We start from the raw sequence: 21,799 nt of genomic DNA on the forward strand, positions 1-21,799 counted from the left end.
TATAAGGCCAGGAGCAGTGGTTCATGCCTGCAATCCTAGCACCTTGGGAAGCCAGGATGGGGGTATTGCTTGAAGCCAGGAGTTTGAGACCAGCCTGGGCAACATAGCAAGACCCCAATCTCAGCAAAAAATAAAAAATTCACTGGATGTAGTGGGCATGTGCCTGTAGTTACAGCTACTCTGGAGGCTGAAGTGGGAGGATTGTTTGAGCCCAGGAGTTTGAGGCTACGGTGAGCCATGATCATACCTCTGCACTCCAGCCTTGGTGATACAGTAAAACTCCATCTCTAAAAAAATTAATTAAGTAATTAATTAATCAAATTAAAATTTAAAAGGATAAAACTAATACATACTCCTTGAAAGATGAATAAATACATGAGAATATAGGAAAGTATAAAGTAAAAAATCAGATTTTCATTCATTTTATTACCAGTGAAGTAAACCTTTTTATAAGTTATTTAGCCATTTCCACTAGTGTGAATTGCTTACTTTACTCTTACATTACTTATTATTATTATTTTGTTCACATCAGATGGTAAAGTGCTCATGTCTGAACAAGGCGTAAGGGAAGCACATCTCACGCATGAGCACGAACACCCAATCATCACACATATGAACTATGAAAGGAACAACTCTTATGTTACTCATTTTTATGTTACTCATTTTTAACGATAGGTTGCATGCCTTCTTTATTATAGATTTGTAAAAGGATGGTAAGGATATTAAATCTTTGTCATATATTTTACTCTTCTGATTTGTTATCTGTGTTTTTCACCTTGTGGTATTATTTCTCACATAGAATGTTTAAGTTTTTACTTTTCTTTTCAACCAATATTTCCATTTGTTAAGTGCCTACAAGATCAGATGGGAGATCCTAAAGATTCAAAATCATGGTGATGGAGATGGAAATATAAAGATGACCAAAAACACAAGAATCTAAATAGAGTTGGCAGATGAGTGGCACAGACCATAGAGATTGAAGTCACTGAAGTCCTCAGAGTGTGCACTGTGGGTTAAGACTCGCTGGGTTTGAATTCTGGCTCTGTCAATCAGTAGCAGTTCGAACTCTGGAAACTTTTTTTTAACCTTCCTGTTCCTTAATTTCCCCAGCTGTAAAATGTAGAATTTTGTGTAGAACGTAAGATTATTATGATGTTCTGGCAGATTGTAAACTGTTAACAAATGCTAACTATTTTTATTAACTGACAGTTTTTTGTTTTTCCTTTTTAGACGGAGTTTTGCTCTTGTTGCCCAGACTGGAGTATAATGGCACGACTTTGGCTCACCGCAACCTCTGCCTCCCGGGTTCAAGCGATTCTCCTGCCTCAGCCTCCCAAGAAGCTGGGATTACAGGCATGCGTCACCATGCCCGGCTAATTTTGTATTTTTAGTAGAGACGGGGTTTCTCCATGTTGGTCAGGCTGGTCTTGAACTCCCGACCTCAGGTGATCCACATGCCTCAGCTTCCCAACGTACTGGGATTACAGGTGTGAGCCACCGCGCCTGGCCTATCTGACAGTTTTTAGGGCCTGGTAAAGAAATGGGACTAGAACTGTTCCCAGGATGGGTGTGAACGGGACTAGATGAGATAGGAGAGAAAATGCAAACCAGAGCCCCTGGGGGTACAAGTGGGGTCATGGTCCAGGTGGCTGAATGCCCTGACCAGTGTCGCCAAGGTCACCTGGAGGAGTGGCTCTGAGAGGTGGTTAAGAAGTACGTGTCTGGGTGACTGAAAGCAACATGGCGGGGGGGGGGCGAAAAACAAAGAAAAGACAAGAAAGAACTCACCAGAATTTCTTCTAGAATGGACAACTTTAAGTAAAAAGAAGAAAGTGGAACAAAAGTATCTCAGCCACTGTGTGAAAGGAAATGAAACTCAAGTAGGAGAGAAAAAAAGAAAGGACTACCAACAGTTGGTTCTGAAGATAAAACATGCCCCAGCTTCACCACAATGGCCAAAATACAAAAGACTGATAGTAACAAGTATTGACAAGGATGGGAAACAAAAGGAGCTAGTTGCTGGTAGGAATGCGAGTTGGTACAAACCTTTTGGAAAACAGTTTGGCACTCTCTATTCAAGCTGAACATATGAAGTCCCTAAGACTCAGCAAGTCTACAGCTGAATTTTTGCGGAACAAAAATTCATATATAGGCTCACAGAAAGACATTTATGCTAATAGCAACAGTAGTCATAAAATCCCCCAACTGGAAACTACCCAAATGCCCATCCACTAGAATGAACAGACACTGTGCTATGTCCTTTCTAGGGAAGACTGCACAGCAATAAGAATGATCACAACATGGATGGATCATACCAAACTGAGCAAAAGTGATGGGCAAAAAGGAGCCTAGTGTGTGATTTAATATGATTCTACTTTCATATAGTTCAAAAACAGGCAGAACTAATTTCAATGTTAGAAGTGAAGATATGGTTACTCTTCGGGGAGGCTGTGAAAGAGTGGCTGTGGAGGCTGGTTTTGGAGGCACTGGGAGTGTTCAGTTTCTTCATTTGGGTGACGACTACATGCTTATGTTTGATTTATACAAAATCCATTACAGTATATACTTACTACTTGTGACTTTTTCTTTATGTATTTAATTTGTCTATTATAAGTTTAAAATATTTGCCTATATTATAAACTAACAAGTCATTGAAAATCATTTTGTTCACTTACTGAAGGTGTAGTTGGTTTATTGTCAGCTTCACGTGGATACAGAATAATTTTTGAACCTCAGTTTCTATATTTATTAAATATGGATGATAATACTTTCTTTACAGTAGACAACTTAGGGGAAGAGCTTTGAATGTCGTGAAATCCCATACAAATTGCTAGGGAGATAATGTTTTGTCCCCATTCCTGATGTTTCCTTTCAATCAGCACAACAACCTTCAGCTCTCCCAACCTACTAACCATTCTATCCCAGGAGAGTGAAACTGACAAGTCTGTTAAGTATAGAACATCCCTCTTCAATCTTTCCCTCTTGGAATCTGGAGTGTCTAGCATAAAAGGTTATCGAACCATAGAGAGACTGAGTGCATTCTCTGAATTTAGATGGGTAATAAATTACAGAGCTAGAATTTGAACTCAGATTTCTCTCTGATTACACAGACCATGTTTTTAACCATTCCACTGTATTGCCTGCCTCATAAGTAATCTATTATATACAAAATAAAGAGCTGAATTGTTTGGTACGAGTAAGAATACAATAGGAAATCAGAGAAGGGAGTCTATCTAGGGATTAAAGATGACAACACAGGCTAGGTGCAGTGCATCACACCTGTAATCCCAACGCTTTGGGAGGTTGAGGCTGAAGGATTGCCTGAGCCCAGCAGTTCGAGACAAGCCTGGCTAACATCAGGAGACTCTGTCTCTACACAAAATTTAAAAATTAGCTGGGCATGATGGTGCCCACCTTTAGTCCCAGCTACCCCAGAGGCTGAGGTAAGAGGATTGCTTGAGCATGGGAGGTCGAGGCTGCAATGAGCCATGTTCATGCCACTGCACTCCAGCCTGGATGACAGAGTGAGACCCTGTCTCAAATTTTTTTCTTTTTCTTTCTTTCTTTTTTCTTTTTTTTGACAGGGTCTCATTCTGTTGCCTAGGCTGGAATGCAGGGGCATGATCTTGGCTCCCTGCAGCCTCCGCTTCCCGGACTCAAGCAATTCTCCCCCCTCAGCCTCCTGAGTAGCTGGGACCACAGGCACATGCCACCATACCTGAATAATTTTTGTATTTTTTGCAGAGATGGGATTTTGCCATGTTGTCCAGGCTGTTCTCAAACTCCTGGGCTCAAGCCATCCACTCGCCTTAGCCTCCCAAAGTGCTAATGCTGGGATTGCAGACATGAGCCACCATGCCTGGCAATTTTTTTAAATTTAAAAATTAAATTAAAATTTAAAAGATGATGGCACCAGATTTTTCTATTCCCATACTATATGTGTCAATTCTTGCTAAGTTCTCTCAGTGTAACCCCCAGGAGCCAGTATAGTTAGAATTAGCGCTTACCTCGTTCTAAGCCAGAATAGAAGACGTGTCTGTTGGTGGCAAAAATACAGTTAACAGGGTTTAATTCCAGTGCCACATGCCAGGGCACTCACACTTAGCCCATTTCTCCATGGGTTTAGCTGCAGTGTGTCATGTACTGCTGCTGGTGTTTGCCTTTAAATTCTAGACTGCTTTGTAAGCCATTCTAAGATATTAGAAGGGACAGAAAGCTTATTTTCAAGCACCTGAAGTATGAGAATAGGTAAAGGGTATGTTAACAGCATTTCATAAAAGATTATTTTTGAGGTATAATGTTTATTCAATAAAAACATTGATTTGAGATGTTCAGTTAAATGGGGTTTGACAGCTTTATACACACATGCAACCACCATTCAAAACAAGATATAGAACATTTTCATCATCCCAGAATCATACTGTATAATTTTGTGTGCATCTGGCTTTCTTTCACTCAGCATACTGTTTTAGTAACTCATTCATGCCATTGCACTAACCAGTAGTCTGTTTTTATTGCCAAGTAGTATTTAATTTTTTTTATTTTTTAATTTTTGTGGGTACATATTTATGGGGTACATGAGATATTTTGGTACAGGCATGCAATGTGTAATAATCACTTTATGGAAAATTGGGTATCCATCCCCTCAAGCATGTATCCTTTGTGTTACAAACAATCCAATTATACTTTTAACTATTTGTAAATGTATAATTAAATGAGTACTGACTATAGTTCGCTCATTGTGCTATCAAGTACTAGATCTTATACATTCTTTCTAACTATTCTTTTTTTGTACCTGTTAACTATCTCCACCTCCTGCTCACCCCCTCTGCCGTTACCCTTCCCAGCCTTTGGTAACCATCCTATTCTCTATCTCCATGGTTCAATTGTTTTGATTTTTAGAACCCACAAATAAGTGAGAATATGCAATATTTGTCTTTCTGTGCCTGGCTTATTTCACTTAACAAAATGACCTCCAGTTATAATCATGTTTTTGCAAATGACAGGATCTCATCTTTTTCTGTGGCTGAATTGTACTCCATTCTGCATAGGAACCACATTTTCTGTATCTATTCATCTGCAGATGGACACTTTGGTAGCTTCCAAATCTTGGCTATTGTGAACAGTACTGCAACAAACATGGGGGTGTAAATATCTCTTTGATATTCTGATTTCCTTTCTTTTGGGAATATAGGTAGCATTAGGATTGCTGGATCATATTGTAGCTCTATTTTTAGTTTTTTGAGGACCCTCCAACTGTTCTCCTTAGTGGTTGCACTAATTTACATTCCCATCAGCATTGTCCAAAGTTCCTTTTCCACCACATCCTCACCAGCACTTGTGATTGCCTGTCTTTTGAATAAAAGCCATTTTAACTGGAGTGAGATGATATCTCAGTGTAGTTTGGATTTGTATTTCTCTGATGATCAATGATGTTGAGCACTTTTTCATATGCCTGTTTACCATTTGTATATCTTCTTTTGAGAAATGTCTATTCAAATCTTTTGCCCATTTTAAAAATCAGATTATTAGAGCTGAGTAGTATTGAATTGTGTAGATATACAACAATTTGTTTATCCTTTTTCCTGTTGATATATATTTAGGTTGCTTCCAGTTTTGGCTTCTTATTAAAAAAGCTGCCGTGGACATTCTTGTGATGGTCTTTGTGTGAACATATATTCTCACCGCTCTTGGGTAAATACCCAGGAGTGGAACTGTTGAATCATAGGGTAGATATATGTTTATCACTGTGAGAAACTGCTAAACAATTCTCCAAAGGGTTGAACCATTTTAATTCCTACCATCAATGTTGCTCTGCATTCCCGAAGGAAAAGTTTTTACAAAGCCAAACTGCGATGACATCTTAGTAAAGAATATTTATCATGGTGTCTAGGGTGGGAAAAATTTCTGTGGGAATCATTTGGAGGGAGAAAAAAACAGCAAGAAGGAGCCGGGGGAGTGGATTGGCATTCACCAAAAAGCATTCACCAGGAAGCCGGCCTGGGGACACCACGTGGGCAGTGGGCTCCATAGCTACCAATCAAGGCTGTGTTCTCTGCTGATGGCATTCATTCCACATGCCAGGCCCTCTGTCTGTGATCCAAGAAATCTGGGCAACTTATTGTTTTTGCTCAAGTTGTACTTCATTGAAATTCTTTTTGGAGTGTCCCTTTTGGTCACAAGTTCCCTTTCTTGTGTGAGAGCCAAGATAGTGAAGCCTAGCACAGCAAGGCTTTTTGAATTTGTGCTGCTGACTTCACCACCAGTTGTGGTATCAGAGCTGGCTAACCTGACCCAGCTCGTGATCAGCTTTCCCCTCAGCTTCTACAAGTAGAGAACAACTTATTGTTTATCTTTTGGCCTCTTCCTCCAGGTTAGTTTTAGCAAGGTTTTTAGTTTGTTTTTTATGCTATTATACTTGAGGGAGGGCAAGGCCTTTGCCACTGCTTTTAAGGTGATTTCATGTTGAGACGAAACCTCATTCTCTGAATTTTTCTTTAGATCATCCTGACAGAGGCCAGAAATAGTGTGAAGTAGCCCCAAAAGAATAAATCTCAGCTTTCTTCAAGCATGGTTTATCCTGTCTGTGTATTCCTTCTAATTCAATCCTGTTAGTAAACATTCTTGCTAAAGTAGGCCGTCCTTATTCCTCAACCAAATTCTGTGTGGTAGACTAGGGTCCCAAATTTGGGCACAACTTGGTTTCAACTCCTATAATCTTAATGCTGTTCCTCCAATTGGCACTCACTATAAGTGAGAAAGATACAAACCCCTGTTTACTTCTCATTCCTTCTCTTTCAATGGAGGGTTTGTCCCTCCTCCTACCAAAAGCAAATTCTTTCATGTGTGTTCTGGATTCCATTCTGTCCTGCCTTCTCAGAGAATGTTTCTAACTGGTTATTTGTTACCTGCAGCAAAAATCATTGTCCTCCTAAATCTAGGCTTCTTCTTTCTTGCTATAAATTTGTTGCTGGGAAGTAGTGGCTGCCTGACCAGAAATGACATTCCCTAACCTCTCTTGCCTTTAGGTGGAACCACATGACTAGTTATTCTCAATATAATATGATTAGAAGTGGCATGGGTCCACCAGCTAGCTTCAAAAGCAAGAATGCTGCTTCTCCCTTTCTTACGGGTGGCGAATATCTGGGTTACCTGTGGCAAATCTGTACGGGTCTACAGCAGCCTCAATTCTTGCCTCCTCAGAAGAAAGAATTCGACCGAGGGCCATAAGGCAGAAAAAGAGATGGAGGCAAGTTTCAGAGTAGGAGTGGAAGTTTATTAAAAAGCTTTAGAGTAGGAATAAAAGGAAAGTACACTTGGAAGAGACCCAAACAGGCAACTTGAAGGACAAGTGCAGTGTTTGACCTTGTGACTTGGAGTTTTATATGCTGGCGTCTTTCGGGCATCTTGCACCCCTTTCTTTTGATTCTTCCCTTAGGGTGACCCACCTGCACGTGCAGTGCCCTCCTTGTGCTTGGGAGGTGAGCATGCACAATGTGTTTAAGGAGCTGTACACATGCTCACCTGAGGCTTTCTTCCTTTTTCCAGTGGAATGCCCCTGGAAGGTCATACTCTGTCATACTCTGTCATTTTGTCTCTCAAATGCCTGGGTTCACTCGCCCAACTCCTGAAAGCTGCCGATTACCAGTTACAGGTGTTTCCTCTCTATATAGGAAGACTGCCTTTCCCTGATGCTGGCTGTGACCAAGTATTATTTTAGAGAGACAGTTAACAACTGCCTGGCCACCACCAGATGGGCACCTGACCTTCCCAGTAGGGGTGTTGGGGGAGCCCTCTCCTGCCCTACTCATGCCTGGCTAGCTACCTACTGTAACACCTTCTGCCATTTGATGCAGAGAGGCACAACAAACTTGAAAACCAAGTATTAAGGATGGGACTTCCACAAGATGGATGCAGTCTGTATTTCAGTATCAGCATTTAGAGAAGGCCCAGCTACCATTAACAACATTTATTTGGGGCTGGTCTGAAGGTAGTGAGTTATCTCAACTGATTGATCATAGTCAGTTACAGATCAAACTCCTCATTCTACTCTTTCTCCACTTCTCACTACTGCACTTGATTCATTGAAAGAAGAAAGAAAGAAAGAAAGAGAGAAAGAAAGAAAGAAAGAAAGAGAGAGAGAGAGAAAGAAAAGAGAGAAAGAGAGAAGAAAGAAAGAAAGAAAGAAAGAAGAGAAAGTAGAAGAGAAAGAAAGAAGAGAAAGTAGAAGAGAAAGAAAAAACAGAACTTCTGTTTTGAACTTGATGTGAGTGAGAAATAAATTTCTATTGTGTTTGACCTATTATATATTGCAGATTCCTTTGGTTATAGCAGTTATCATTACCCTGACTAGTAAATTATTTTTCTTTCCTCTACATCTTCCATATTTATCTCTATCAATATCTATCCATCTGCATTCAGACATGACCAAACCTTTCCCAGCTTAAAAGCAAACAAGCCTTCCCCAGACTTCACACCCATGTCGTTTTCTCTTTACTCTCTTTCACAGACAATCTTATTAAGAATGTTGCATATGTGCAGTTTTAATTGCTTTGCCTCTCATTCACTCTTTACTACAATTCACATGGCTTCTTTGCCACCACTCTATTAAAACCGCTCTTGTTCGAGGTCCTCAAAAGCTGTCATGTTTCCAGACCCAGCAGACACTTTTGGTGCTCATCTTAACTCTCAGAAATATTGAACACAGTTGACCACTCCCTGCTTTCTGACATACTTTCTTCTCTTGCGTCCTTGAAACCAACATCTTACTTGAATGACTCACAGGCATTTTAAATTTATCATATCCCAAACTGATTTACAATCTCATTCCTCTATTTTCTCATCTCAAAAAATGCTACTTCCATCCATCCACTGGCTCACGCCATAAATCTGAGGCTAATTTTTGACACTTGCTAGAGAAAGTAGCCATCCATAGACAGTCCAACAGGTCAATTTACTTCCGAATTTTTCTTAAATGTAAATACTCTTATCGTTTGCACTCTTCCCCATAATCCTGTCCTTTCTCCAGGTATATGTTTTAAAGTATAGCTCAGATTGGCTGGGCATTATTGGCTCACGCCTGTAATCCCAGCACTTTGGGAGGCCAAGGCAAGTGGATTCACCTGAATAAGGAGTTTGAAACCAGCCTGGCCAACGTGGTGAAACCTTGTCTCTACTAAAAAGACAAAAATGAGCTAGGCATGGTTGCTGGTGCCTGTAGTCTCAGCTACTCGGGAGGCTGAGGCAGGAGAATTGCTTGAACCTGGGAGGTGGAGGTTGTGCAGTCAGCCGAGATTGTGCCACTGCACTCCAGCCTGGGCAACAAGAGCGAAATTCCATCTCAAAAAAAAAAAAAATCTATATATAGATGTATAGATAGATCAGATAATGTCGCTTGCCTTTAAAAATCCTTCAGAAGATTCCCACTGCACTTAGGAGAAATTCCCTAATTCTGTTTTTCTTCCCAACTTTTACTTTCAGTTCAAGGGGTACATATGCAGGTTACACGGGTGAATTGCATGTCACAGGAGTTGGGGTACAGATAATTTTGTCACCCAGGTAATCAGCATAGTTACCCAAGGTAGCTTTTCAAACCTCACCCTCTCCCCACCCTCCACCCTCAAATAGGCCCCAGTACCTCTTGTTCTCTTTTTTGTATCAATGTTTAGCTTCCACTTATAAGTGAGAACATCTGGTATTTGGTTTTCTATTTCTGCGTTAATTCCCTTAGGATAATGCCTAATTCTTAATATCACCGTTACACCCTCACATGATCTTGCCCCCTTTCAATGTCTTTAGCTTTATCTACCACTCACTTTCCCTTGCTCACTATATTCCAGTTGTTCTTTCAAATCTTTGAAATGAAAAGGCTTTCTCCTACCTCAGAACTTCTCTAGTTCAAAGGGCAAATATAAACTCAATCAAACTTAAGTGAAAAAGGAAATATGGTAGTGCATGCAAGTGAGGAGCCTAGGAGGCAGCTGACTTCAGGCGTGGCTGGTTCTGGGAACTCAAATTATGACCTTATTGCTCTGTTGCTTCATCTTTTAACTCTGCTTATCTTTGATTTAATTTCTTCTTATCACAGACTGTCATTATGGAGGCAGAATATTCACTGTCAGAGATGCCTGTTTGTGAAGTAAGGAATGAACCTTACTCAAAGAGTGATCTGGCCTTTGCTCTTGGTTTCTGGGAGGTAATCTTTAGGTCCTTGGAATGTCATGCCTGACAAGAGTGTCTCTGTTTGCCTGGGGGCCTTGGGCCAACCAGATAGTAACAATGTGATTTAGAGCTTTGTGATTATGGCTTTGAGTCACACCACCAAGGTTACTTAAGGTGGGGACTTTGGGTACTGGAAACTGAAATCAGTCTCATGGCTAATCAATTTTGCCTGTGTGGAGCTCCAGTAAAACTCCGGGCCCTGAGGCTTGAGGGAATTTTCTCTGTGGCAGTAATTTGCATACCATCACACACTGATGCCAGGACAGTAATGCTGCCCCGACTCCATGGGGAGAGGACAACTGGAAACTCCACATCTGGCACCTTCTGATATAGGAGTTAAAAAGAAATTATTTAGGCCGATAGTGAGGGTAAGGAAGTCCTCGGTAAGGTTTTCCTTTTATTGAAAAGCAGCCCCCAAATCATTTGTTTTGTAACAAAGAACAGTCTGTAAAATTGAGCTGCAGACATAGAAAAGCAAGCTAGAAGCTTGCATGGGTGAATGCTGGCAGCTGTTTCAATAGGAAAAGGCTACCTGGGACTAAGCATGTTCAAAATAACAGCTCCATCTTCCCTTCTCTTTGCCAGATACATGTACAGTAAGGAGTAGACAACATAGTGCCAGCCAAGTGGAAAGCTCATTTGCATAATCGGATTAGGGTGTAGTAGCCAACCTTCCCCACCCTGTATGTAAACATCGCACCTGGTCCAACCAATCTGTAGGCCCTGTGTAAATCAGACTCCGCCTCCTCAAGTGTATCTATAAAATCCAGTGCCCTCCCACTACACACCTGACTTCCTTTTCAAGCATCTCTCTCTCTCTTTCTCTTTCTCTCTTTCTCTCTCTCTCTTTCTCTCTCTCACTTATCCTTTCTCTTTCTTTTGCCTGTTAAACCTCTGCTCCTAAACTCACTCCCTGTGTGTATGTCCATGTCCTTAATCTTCTTGGTGTGAGATGATGAACGCCGGCTATCTACTCTAGACAGTGATACCACTTCACTTCCAGGCCCATGTGTCTCTTCCTCGGCCTGTGTTTAACTTGTATTTTTTCCCTGCAGTCAACTGTAACCATGAGTACAGCAACTTTCTGTGAGCTCTGTGAATTCTTCCAGTAAAGTATCAAAGGTATGTTTTGGGAACCTCCTGAGCTTGCTGTTGGTGTTGGAAGTAGGTAGTCCTGTGTAGACTGTGCTTCCTCTAACTATATAGTTGGCTGACCCTCACACCATTACACATTCTTAGCTTAATAACTGCAGCTAAATGTTTCCGTTTTTCCTGACATTATACAAGAAAGTCTCCAGAGAACAACACTTGGTCTGGCTAGGTTAAAACAAGTGTCCATCCCTGAACTGATTGATACCCTGGAGAAAAGAGTACTGCAGTCAGGTCTTGGTCACGTAACTGCCTAAACTACAAGAATTTAGATTACCAAAAGAACGGGGATAGGGATGTTAAGTGAACAAAAACAACCAGCATCCAATATGGAACATCTTCACCAGCATTTTACTTTGTTTGGAGCATTTCTGATTTCGAGTTCTCCCACAGCATCACAATTTCCCAATGACTAAGTCTACTCGTCATTTGGGTTCCAGATTATCTGTCACTTCACCAGAGAGGCTTCTCTAATGTCTTATAGCTTCTGTCAGTTGGTCATTATATGTTCATTCATTTGATTGTTAGTTTAGTATACATATTTTTTAGAGACAGGGTCTTGCTGTATTGCCCAGACTGAAGTGCAGGGGTTATTCACAGGCATGATCATTGCACACTACAGCATTAAACTCCTGGGCTCAAGCAATCCTTCTGCTTCATCCTCCTGAGTAGCTGACGTATGTTACCTTACACAGCTTAGTTTAATATTTTAATGCCACTTTAACTCTAAGCTCCATGAATGCAGGACCACATCTATATTGTTCATCACACTGTAGGTGCTCAAACACATTTTCAGATCAAATGAATAAGAATGAAAGAAAAATCTGTCAGTGGATTACCTTCATCTCAGATCTTGTGCTAATTCCTCAAATGTTCTTTTTTAGTAAAAGTTCAGTGAATGAATATCTGATTAAACTTTGGACTCACTTGTTAGAACCAGTGAAAGAAACTCGCTTCAGTTTTGCAGTCAGGAATTCAAGAACCGCACAGCCCTCAGAAGTGAAAAATCACTGGGTGGATTTGCCTCATCATCCTTTATTGAAACAAAATATGTAATATCTGTATGGAAATATATCTCATGATAAATTAATAAAACTTTTTTTTTTTTTTTTTAGACAGAGTCTCACTCTGTCGCCCAGGCTGGAGTGCAGTGGCGCCATCTTGGCTCACTGCAAGCTCCACCTCCTGGGTTCACGCCATTCCCCTGCCTCAGCCTCCCAAGTTGCTGGGACTACAGGTGCCTGACACCACGCCCAGCTAATTTTTTTGTATTTTTAGTAAAGACGGGGTTTCACCATGTTAGCCAGGATGGTCTCAACCTCCTGACCTCATGATCTGCCCACCTTGGCCTCCCAAAGTGCTGGGATTACAGGCATGACCCACAGCGCCCGGCCTAATAAAAGTATTATTAAATGTTTTATTTGATTTCAGCTACACAGTAACCTGGTAAGATAAGTAACACAGGCAGTTCTGTTTAACAGATGGGAAAAAAATATATAAAAGCCTGAGAACCTGAAAGGTGAGATGAATCACTCAGGATCACATGGGAAAATAAGCAATCAAACAAGATGATTACTCAGCAATCCTGAAGCATAGTTCTATATTCCTTTCCACCAGCCCAATGTTGCCTGTACTCTCAACCTTGGTGAACACACACTGCTATCTCTTCAGTTACGGAATGTCACACAATATTCAATGCAGTGAATTTGAATTTGAACAGATACTACGTTTTCCCTATTTTATGAACATTCTGGTTACTTGGCCTTTCCTTGTGACATTCTTTGTTACACTTTCCACTTTTTAGTTAGTGATTTACTCCATCCCTCTACTCAATCCCAGTGGTTATGGGGTTTTCCCCTTCCCCATCCCCATCCCAGAAGCACTCTGGCCAGTGAGAGTCTGGCATCCTCCAGGCAGGCACTCCTTCCCAGTGGACTTGAACCTGGGATAATATGAAGCTGGCACTTCTGTGTAGTCAGCTTGCTCCCATGTAGAACCAGAGGCTAAAGCCCATCTGTGGAAGGCAGAGGTGAAAGATAAAGGAAATCCATGACCTAGTGACACATTTTGAACCCTGAATCCAGCTGTGCCTAAAGCTCATACTATCCCTGGATTTTCAGTTACACAACCCAGTAAATTTCCTCCCTTGTGTAAGTAGGATTTTCTGTCTTTATCATACAGAAGGATCTTAAGTACAATATCCTATAATAACATATTCTCATTCAGTTGCATTTCCATACTCTTCTTGAAGAGGGAGAGAAATGAGTGAAATTACAGCTATTTCCCAGAAAGTTACACTGCATATAACAATGGGATTGGCTACAACAAAACTAAACTAAACTGAAAGTCACTTCATTAGGAGTTAGCTGCATTCTCCTAGTCTGAAATGCTTTATTTGGTACCTTTCTCCTTCAGGTGAGTGATGAGAGGGCACCTGCTCTCATCCCTAGGATAGATTAGCCCCTACTGCTGGTCTTTTGCTCACCAGCAGGTCTTCCAGAATTTTCCCCAACGAGGTTTGATGCTCTAGATGGCCTTAACACTGCTGAGATTCCCTCTAGCTATCTAGGCACATATCTTCCTTCTTCTCTCTGTCAAGTGTCATTGCAAACGTATCCCAGGAAAATTCTGCTACAATCCTTTCAAATCTTGGAATAGAATTTTCAGGTACAATCTGTCTGCAAATAATATACCTCTCCAAAAGTTAAGCCTAACTAATGACTCACTTTTCTGACTGCCAGCCTCACAGAAACAAGAATGAGGTGTGGGGTTGGGGGTGGTGGGATGCTATAGGAATTCTTTTGAGTCAGAAGAATTCAGTATACAGGACCACTTAGTTGGCAATAATGGTTTCAGCACCAGACATTTTTAGACTTTTACTTAAAAATTCAAAGCTTTGACATTTCTCAGGACAAGATGAATTTTGTCTGTGCTCTGGCTAGTGAATCCAGCAATTACTTTTCATTTCCAAAATGATGAGTGTTTCGGTTTTCCAGGAACTAACATTGCCTAATTGGATGTCATACCTCAATGGATGACAGGATCATAGTGAATAATAATAATTTGGTAAAATTGTTTTGTTACTGGTACTTGTAGGAATTTAAACAAAGTTGGTAGGTGGTGCTAGGGGGAAAGTGACTAGAGAACAGGTACAAGCTAATTCCTTTCATAAGTGAGGTTGTAGAACTCATGATGCCAATACTTAGGCTATATATAAGTGAAGATGGAAAGCCATGTCATTTTCTAAGCTCAACAAAAATAAAAGAGAGGGGTAGGCATGATGACTCATGCCTGTAATCCCAGCACTTTGGGAGGTTGAGGCAGGCAGATTGCTTGAGCTCAGGAATTCGAGACCAGCCTGGGCAACATGATGAAAACTCGTCTCTAAAAATAAATATAATAATAATAGAATTGAGGATTGCCCATATTAGTCATTTTTTTTCTCAAATATTCCTGGTAATAAGAATACCAAAAGCATAGACATTGCTATGATATGTAGCAGAAAATACTCTGGCTGGCCGAGTGTGGTGGCTCACACCTGTAATCCCAGTGCTTTGGGAGGCTTAGGCGGGTGGATCACGAGGTCAATAGATCGAGACCATCTTGGCCAACATGGTGAAACCTCGTTTCTACTAAAATACAAAAATTAGCTGGGCACGGTGGTGCGCACCTGTAGTCCTAGCTTCTTGGGAGGCTGAGGCAGGAGAATTGCTTGAACCTGGGAGGTGGAGTTGCAGTGAGCTGAGATCGCACCACTGCACTCCAGCCTGGTGACAGAGTAAGACTCTGTCAAAAAAAAAAAAAAAGAAAGTAAAAGAAAATACTACTCTGGACTCAGAATTAGGAGACCTAAACTTTGGCCCTGAGTGGCCCTAAGCAAGTACTTCTCTTTGGGTCTGTCCTCATGTATAAAATATTGAGTAACTACTGAGGAAATGTTTAACCTAAATTTTGATGACCAATGATGTCATTCATCTCAGTTTCAGTTCAGTGTGCATGACCTAATTGACATGTCTCTCTCAAGGACCTTTGAAGGTGACCACAGCTGCTAAAATGAATTGAACTGGGAGAAAAGGAGAGCCAAGGTATTAATATTAATTATTCATTCATTTATTTACAAATGTTTTGAGCACTTAATAAGCACCAGACACTACTACAGGTGCTGAGGATACAACAGTGAATAAATCAAAGATCCAGTCTTCATAGAGTTTATTTTCCAGAAGGGTGGATATGTCATGAGCAAATAAACATGTAAAACAGAGTGTGTCCAAAGGTGACAAGTCCTGTGTAGAAAAGTAGAGTGAGAAAGAGGGGGTGCTTAAGGTTGCCCTTTTATGTAGGATAGCTGTGAGTGAGATGGCTTTGGACTAGCAAGTGCAAAGGCCCTGAGGTGGGAGTGCATGTGGCATGTTTTAGGGGTTGCTGGAGCACAGTGAGGAAGAGGAAGAGTGGTAGAAGATGAGATCAGAGGGAAGGGAAAATGGGAAAAGAAGCTGGAAGCTGTTATTTACTTGAATATGAATTGTCCCCATCTCCTTACTTGTGGATTTTTTGTTACCTGAATTAGGCAGGGGGAAATATACTAGCTCAGTGTGATAATAGCGTCTGTTCTGATTTGGATGGAATCAGGATCTGATCTGCACAGAAACACAAGTATTCCTTGGAGAGTGAAGCAACATTTCCTTCATTTTCAGCAAAGTTTAACTGATTTTATATCAGCGCCTGTAGTCTCTCCCTTCCTCTGGTGTGTGGTCCTGTAGTAGTTCTACTAACACACACAAGTGTGGTGGATGCAGTGAGAGACAGGCACTCAGCGTCCATTCAAAAGCCATTTCACTAAAATCCATCTAAAAACCATTTAGATTTCTAGCCCCAGAACTCATCTATGGCTAGATTAGATGCTCTTGCATGAGTCAGGAAGGTGAAAATGAGGCAGAATCACTTCCTGCTTTTCTCGCTCTCTGTTGCCCAATGAGCTTTTTCTGTAGTAAATGCCAGTATCTAGTCACCAGTTTCATGGGTGTGAGAAGGCAATTAGTTACAAAGGCAGCAGCAGGAATGGCTTTCAGGGCTGCGTTAGCATGTTCATTGGCCTTAGACACTCTTGCCTCGATGGGCCCCTTCCTCTACTAAAAAAAATTAAAAATTTTGTGACTGTGTTGGGATAAAGATGAGTATATATATTTTTAAATTTTTTATTTTCATGGGTTTTTGGGGAATAGGTGGTGTTTGGTTATATGAGTAAGTTCTTTAGTGGTGATTTGTGAGATTTTGGTGCCTCCATCACCCGAGCAGTGTACACTGAGCCCAATTTGTAGTCTTCGTTTCTTTTTTTCTTTGAGACAGAGTCTCACTCTGTCACCCAGGCTGGAGTGCAGTGGCACCATCTCAGTTCACTCCCAAGGCGTTCCTTATTTTAATATTTGCTGAAAATTCTCCATCACAATTTAAAAATATAATTATAAGAAAAAATCTGCTTCTGACTGAAAATTTAGAAAACACAGAACTATATAACATAGAAAAAAACCCAAGTCTACCACTGACAAACCATTATTAGGAATACTTCCTTTCATTCTGTGTTCTCTGCACATATGAAAGTATAAAATTGGAATCATATTGTATATACAGTTTTATATTTTTTTTTACATAGTCACTTTAATAACAACACATATGCTATGTTACCACTATAGAATGTAAATTCAGGTTAGACAAGAGAATTTCACAAGTGTAATAAAGCATTCTAATTAACTGGGTGTGGTGGTGTGCACCTGTAGTCCCAGTGAGTCTGGAGGCTGATGTGGTAGGATTGCTTGAGCCTGGGAGGTTAAGGCTTCAGTGAGCCGTGATCGTGCCACTGCACTCTACAGCCTGGGTGACAGAGCAAGATCCCATCTCAAAAAAAAAAAAAAAAAAAAAAAAAAAAAAGCTTACAAAGTAAGCATTTTGTCTGTTATCAAAGTTTGTGTATAGTATCTGGCCAAACCAGCTTGCTCATTAGTCGCTTTCATTATAGGTAATTTGTTTAGTCTCTTGTTTATGATTCTTCTGGAGAAAATTTAAAAAGTGTTCTTCATTTACCTTAGCATGAGCGCTTAAAATACGTATTTCTATTTCAAGATTACATTTAAAAATTAATCTAATATAACAGCAGCTAAAATATAATTCTGCAATTATAAAAGAGCTAAACCGGAGTTCATAAGTTATTCTCATGTTTACAATTATGATTCTGAAATAAATACTATTACTATGAAGCCCTGTTGTAAGCTTTCTTGATTCGGTTTAGACATGCATACATACATTTAAGAGTTGCAGGAGGTGTTAAAAGTTGTTAATATATTCCATGCACGTTTCAGAAAGAGTTCTAAAAGAGCCAGCCAGTCCACAAGACAGGAAGAAGAAAAGTTAAATTAAAAAGTAAGGCAGATAGGACTACTAGATAACATACAAAGCATGTGAAATTCTTCAGCAAACTGGGAGTACTTCAGGGATGGCCAGCTATCTTCTTTAGAACTAATTTCTTCTTTTCTTTTTCCTTTTTTCTTTCTTTCTCTCTTTCTCTCTCTCTCTCTTTCCCTCTTTCTTTTTTTCTCTTTCTTTTTTTTTTTTTTTTTCTCTCTCTCTATCACCCAGGCTGGAGTATAGTAACTGCAACCTCTGCCTCCCAGGTTCCAGTGATTCTCATGGCTCAGTCTCCCAAGGAGCTGGGATTACAGGCATACACCACCATACCCGGCTAATTGTGTGTGTGTGTGTGTGTGTGTGTGTGTGTGTATTTTTAGTAGAGACGGGGTTTTGCTATGTTGGCCAGGCTGGTCTCAAACTCCTGGCCTCAAGTGATCCATCCGCCTTGGCCTCTCAAAGTACTGGGATTACAGGAATGAGCCACCACACCTGGTCCTAATTTCATCTTTACAGTCTAAGAAGGTGGTTTTAAAGTTTTAACACCATCAAGTGGAATTAGGTGACATGTTTCTTTTATGTTAACTTGATTTCCCCTGAATGACCTAGTTAGTGAACTGGTCACTAGTAATTTGGTCACCAGGCAAATCAAGCCTGCAAGAAAGGAAGCCAATATTCAAAATACCATGTTATCATCTGAACCCACTCAAATAATTTATTTCCAACATAAACATGTAACTGCAATAATGGGATGTCTAACTAAAGTAAGGTCCTCTCACCAGATCAAGACAGCACCCTCCTTCCAAGGCTTAGGCTTTGCCCAGAATTCCTAATACACAGAACAGCCCATACCAACAGCCATTGCTTCTACAACACGTGTGCATCAGGAGAAGGGACATTTTAGCATTTCCTCTGCTCTTCCATTTGTATAATCCATATGGGACAATTGCTGGAAAGCCTGCCTTTCCAATGAGAACAAATGGTGCCTCTTCAACTTTTCGAACAAGTTTGGATCCTTGATCTTTATCATAGGAAGAAAGGGAAACATCTGTGTCTGTTGACCTAGTGATTGCTTGAAGAATCTCTCTGGAGTTAGAAAATCTCTCACAATTCAACTGACGTCTATATTACTTTTTATCTAACATTATATTGTAGTCATCTGCCATGTTATTAAGCATTGTTGTAAATATTGCTTTTAATGCCTATATAATATTTTATCTTACCGGTGTATGACAATTTATTTAACCGTTCCCCTTCTTGGGATGTTTAGAGTGTTTCCTCATTATTTTTTATTATAAATAACACTTACGAACATCTGCACATATACATCTTTTACCAAAAATAAAATTGTTTCCCTAGGGTTCACATAAAAGAATGGAGCGAGGTTTGAAGTTGTTGAACTCGATGGTTCCTTCTTCTTCTTTCCAGGCACCCTGCATTCAAATGACTTGGAAGAGCCGGTTCTCTGAGCCAGGATACTAAAGTCCCTGTTTAGGAAAAAGCCACGTTGTATGTTTACCCTACCACAAAGATACAGGTGAGAAAAACTGAGATCTGGGATGGTGGACCAAAGAGAGACACTGACAGAATGGGCCCTAGACTTCCAGAGTCTGGGAAACTTAGGCCAGATAAAGGCTAGTAGTCTGGCAGTTATTACTGGGAATCACTCTTACTCTACAGCTGGGCGTGTGCCGTTCCTTAACTAGAAACTCCCTATGGATAACGTGGCTTCTCTTTCCACTGGGAAAATTGAGCACGCAGTAGAGACCTTGCAGAAGCTCCCTCCACCACGTCTTACCCACTTGCCTGTCTCTATGCACATAAATATCTGTCTTCTTTTCTTTCAATACCATGTATAGGTTGACAACACTCACATTTACATCTCCAGCCCAGATTTCTCCCCTATGTCTTGACTGGATATCTAATTTCCTACATGACATCTCTCTTTGGATGTCTAATAATCATCTCAAATTTGTATGTCCAGTAGCAGACTGCTGATCTGCCTCCAAACCTGTTTTTCCTGTAGTCTTCTGCATGTAAGTTAAGGGGAACGCCATCCTTTTTCTTTCTCATGCCAAAAAACTTGGAGTCTCTCTCTGTCTCTCACACCCCACATCCCACCCATCAGCAAATATTTGCATCATGTCTCACTGGATTACTGCAACCATCTCCTTGCTGATCTCACTGCTTTTCAGTCTATTTCACAACCCAGCAGTTGAAATAGTTCTTTTAAAACATAGGTCAGATCACGTCATTTCTCAAACCTACCAAATACTTCCATTTCACTTAGAGTAAAAGACAAAGTCCTTATAATGACCATACACAATCTGCCCTCTCCCCATCTCCTTACCCATCTCGCTTCATGTCCCGCTATTTTCTCCTTTGTCTCTGCTGCAGCCACACTGGCCTTCTTACTGTTCTATAAATATGCCAGTCACTTTCCTGCCTCAGAGTCTATGTTCTTCCCATGCTTTCTGCTCTTCTTCCAGATTTCTGCAGAGCTCATTCCCTACCTCCTTTATGTCTTTACTTGTTCATTTTCTCATGCGACCTTCCTGACCACCATGTTTAATTGCAAACTCCTGCCCCCAACACTCCATGTCTCTCTTTCTACCTCATTTTTCTGTGTCATGCTTATCACTCACCAACAGACCATACTTATTTGGTTTATTGTCTGTCCCTACTCACAGACAGCTCTTTTATCTGTTTTGCTCATTGCCGTATACTTAGAACCTAGATAGTGCCTGGCACATATTTGGTGCTTCAAATACATTTGCTGAACAAAGTATGGGCATGCTATGAAAAGGCATAGATAGGTAAGGACTTTGGGGTCAGGACTGTGAGAAGGTCATTGGCACCAAGATGTTTTCACTCAATTCTCTGAGTTCTATTACAGAATCCGGGCCAAAAGTATAATACACCAAAGAACCAGAATTATCACAGGTGAAGTAAACCAGGCCAATTGTCTTCTAGATCCTCTTAGGTATTTTTGTGAATTATGCATGTTATGGGAATTTTTTAACTTCTCTATACTAAAGCAAATTAGAATGCTTTGATAAAGCTTATTTTGAATTTCTCAGTGCTTCTTCTTGGTCACAGAATATGTCATGGTGTTCTAGAAATAGAGTTACTGGGGGAAGGAAAGAAATGAACATGGAATTGAGTGACTTCTAAATTTCTAGACCCCTTACATCTCATTTAAACTTTTGACAACTTTTGAGTCAAGAAATATTATTCCAGTTATGAAAACATACCAATTGAGGTTCGGGCCTGGTGAAATGGCTCACGCCTGTAATCTCAGCACTTTGGGAGGCCAAGGTGAGAGGAGGGGTTGAGCCCAGGATTTTGAGACCAGAGTAGGCAACATAGCAAGACCCTATCTCTACAAAAAATTAAAAATTTATCTGGTCATGGTGACACACATCTGTTATCTCAGCTACTCAACAGGCTGATCTGGGAGGATCACTTGAGCTTAAGAAGTCAAGGCTGCAGTGAGCCGTGATTGTGCCACAGCACTCCAGCCTGGGTGACAGAGCAAGACCCTGTCTATAAAAAAAAAAAAAAAAAAAGCAAACTGAGGTTCAGAGAGAATTATTAATTTCTCCAATTTTGCACAGCCAGCAAATGGCAGGCTTAGAATTCCATTCACTAACTAACTGAATAGTACAGGACCTAGACCAAACTTGTCCAACCCGCGGCCCACAGACTGCATGCGGCCCAGGACAGCTATGAATGTGGCCTAAAACAAATCTGTAAACTTTGTTAAACATTATGAGATTCTTAAACATTATGAGATTTTTTTGCGATTTTTTTTTTCTTTTAGCTCATCAGCTATCATTAGTGTTAGTGTATTTTATGTGTGGCCCAAGACAATTTTTCTTCCAATGTGGCCCAGGGAAGCCTTGAACACCCCTAACCTAGACTTTATAGCTAATATCTTGACAAATTAGGTGACTTAGGAGAAATCATTTAATATTTGTCTCAGTTGTCTGCCATAAAGAATATGTAAATTCACCTCAGACACACACCT

General features: G+C 40.5%; 1 non-coding gene and 1 pseudogene across 1 annotated transcript; both read right to left on the minus strand.

The window, feature by feature from the left end:
* Positions 1-526: 526 nt before the first annotated feature.
* LOC126955889 (small nucleolar RNA U13) lies at positions 527-629 on the minus strand. Its single transcript, XR_007726174.1, has one exon. It is a non-coding gene; the product is annotated as a small nucleolar RNA U13 (small nucleolar RNA).
* A 17,915-nt stretch (positions 630-18,544) lies between these two features.
* LOC126954444 (HIG1 domain family member 1A, mitochondrial-like) lies at positions 18,545-18,935 on the minus strand (annotated as a pseudogene).
* Between the last annotated feature and the right edge of the window lie 2,864 nt (positions 18,936-21,799).

This window comes from Macaca thibetana, chromosome 5 (genome assembly GCF_024542745.1).
Source record: "Macaca thibetana thibetana isolate TM-01 chromosome 5, ASM2454274v1, whole genome shotgun sequence".
In the NCBI taxonomy this organism is placed as follows: domain Eukaryota; kingdom Metazoa; phylum Chordata; class Mammalia; order Primates; family Cercopithecidae; genus Macaca; species Macaca thibetana.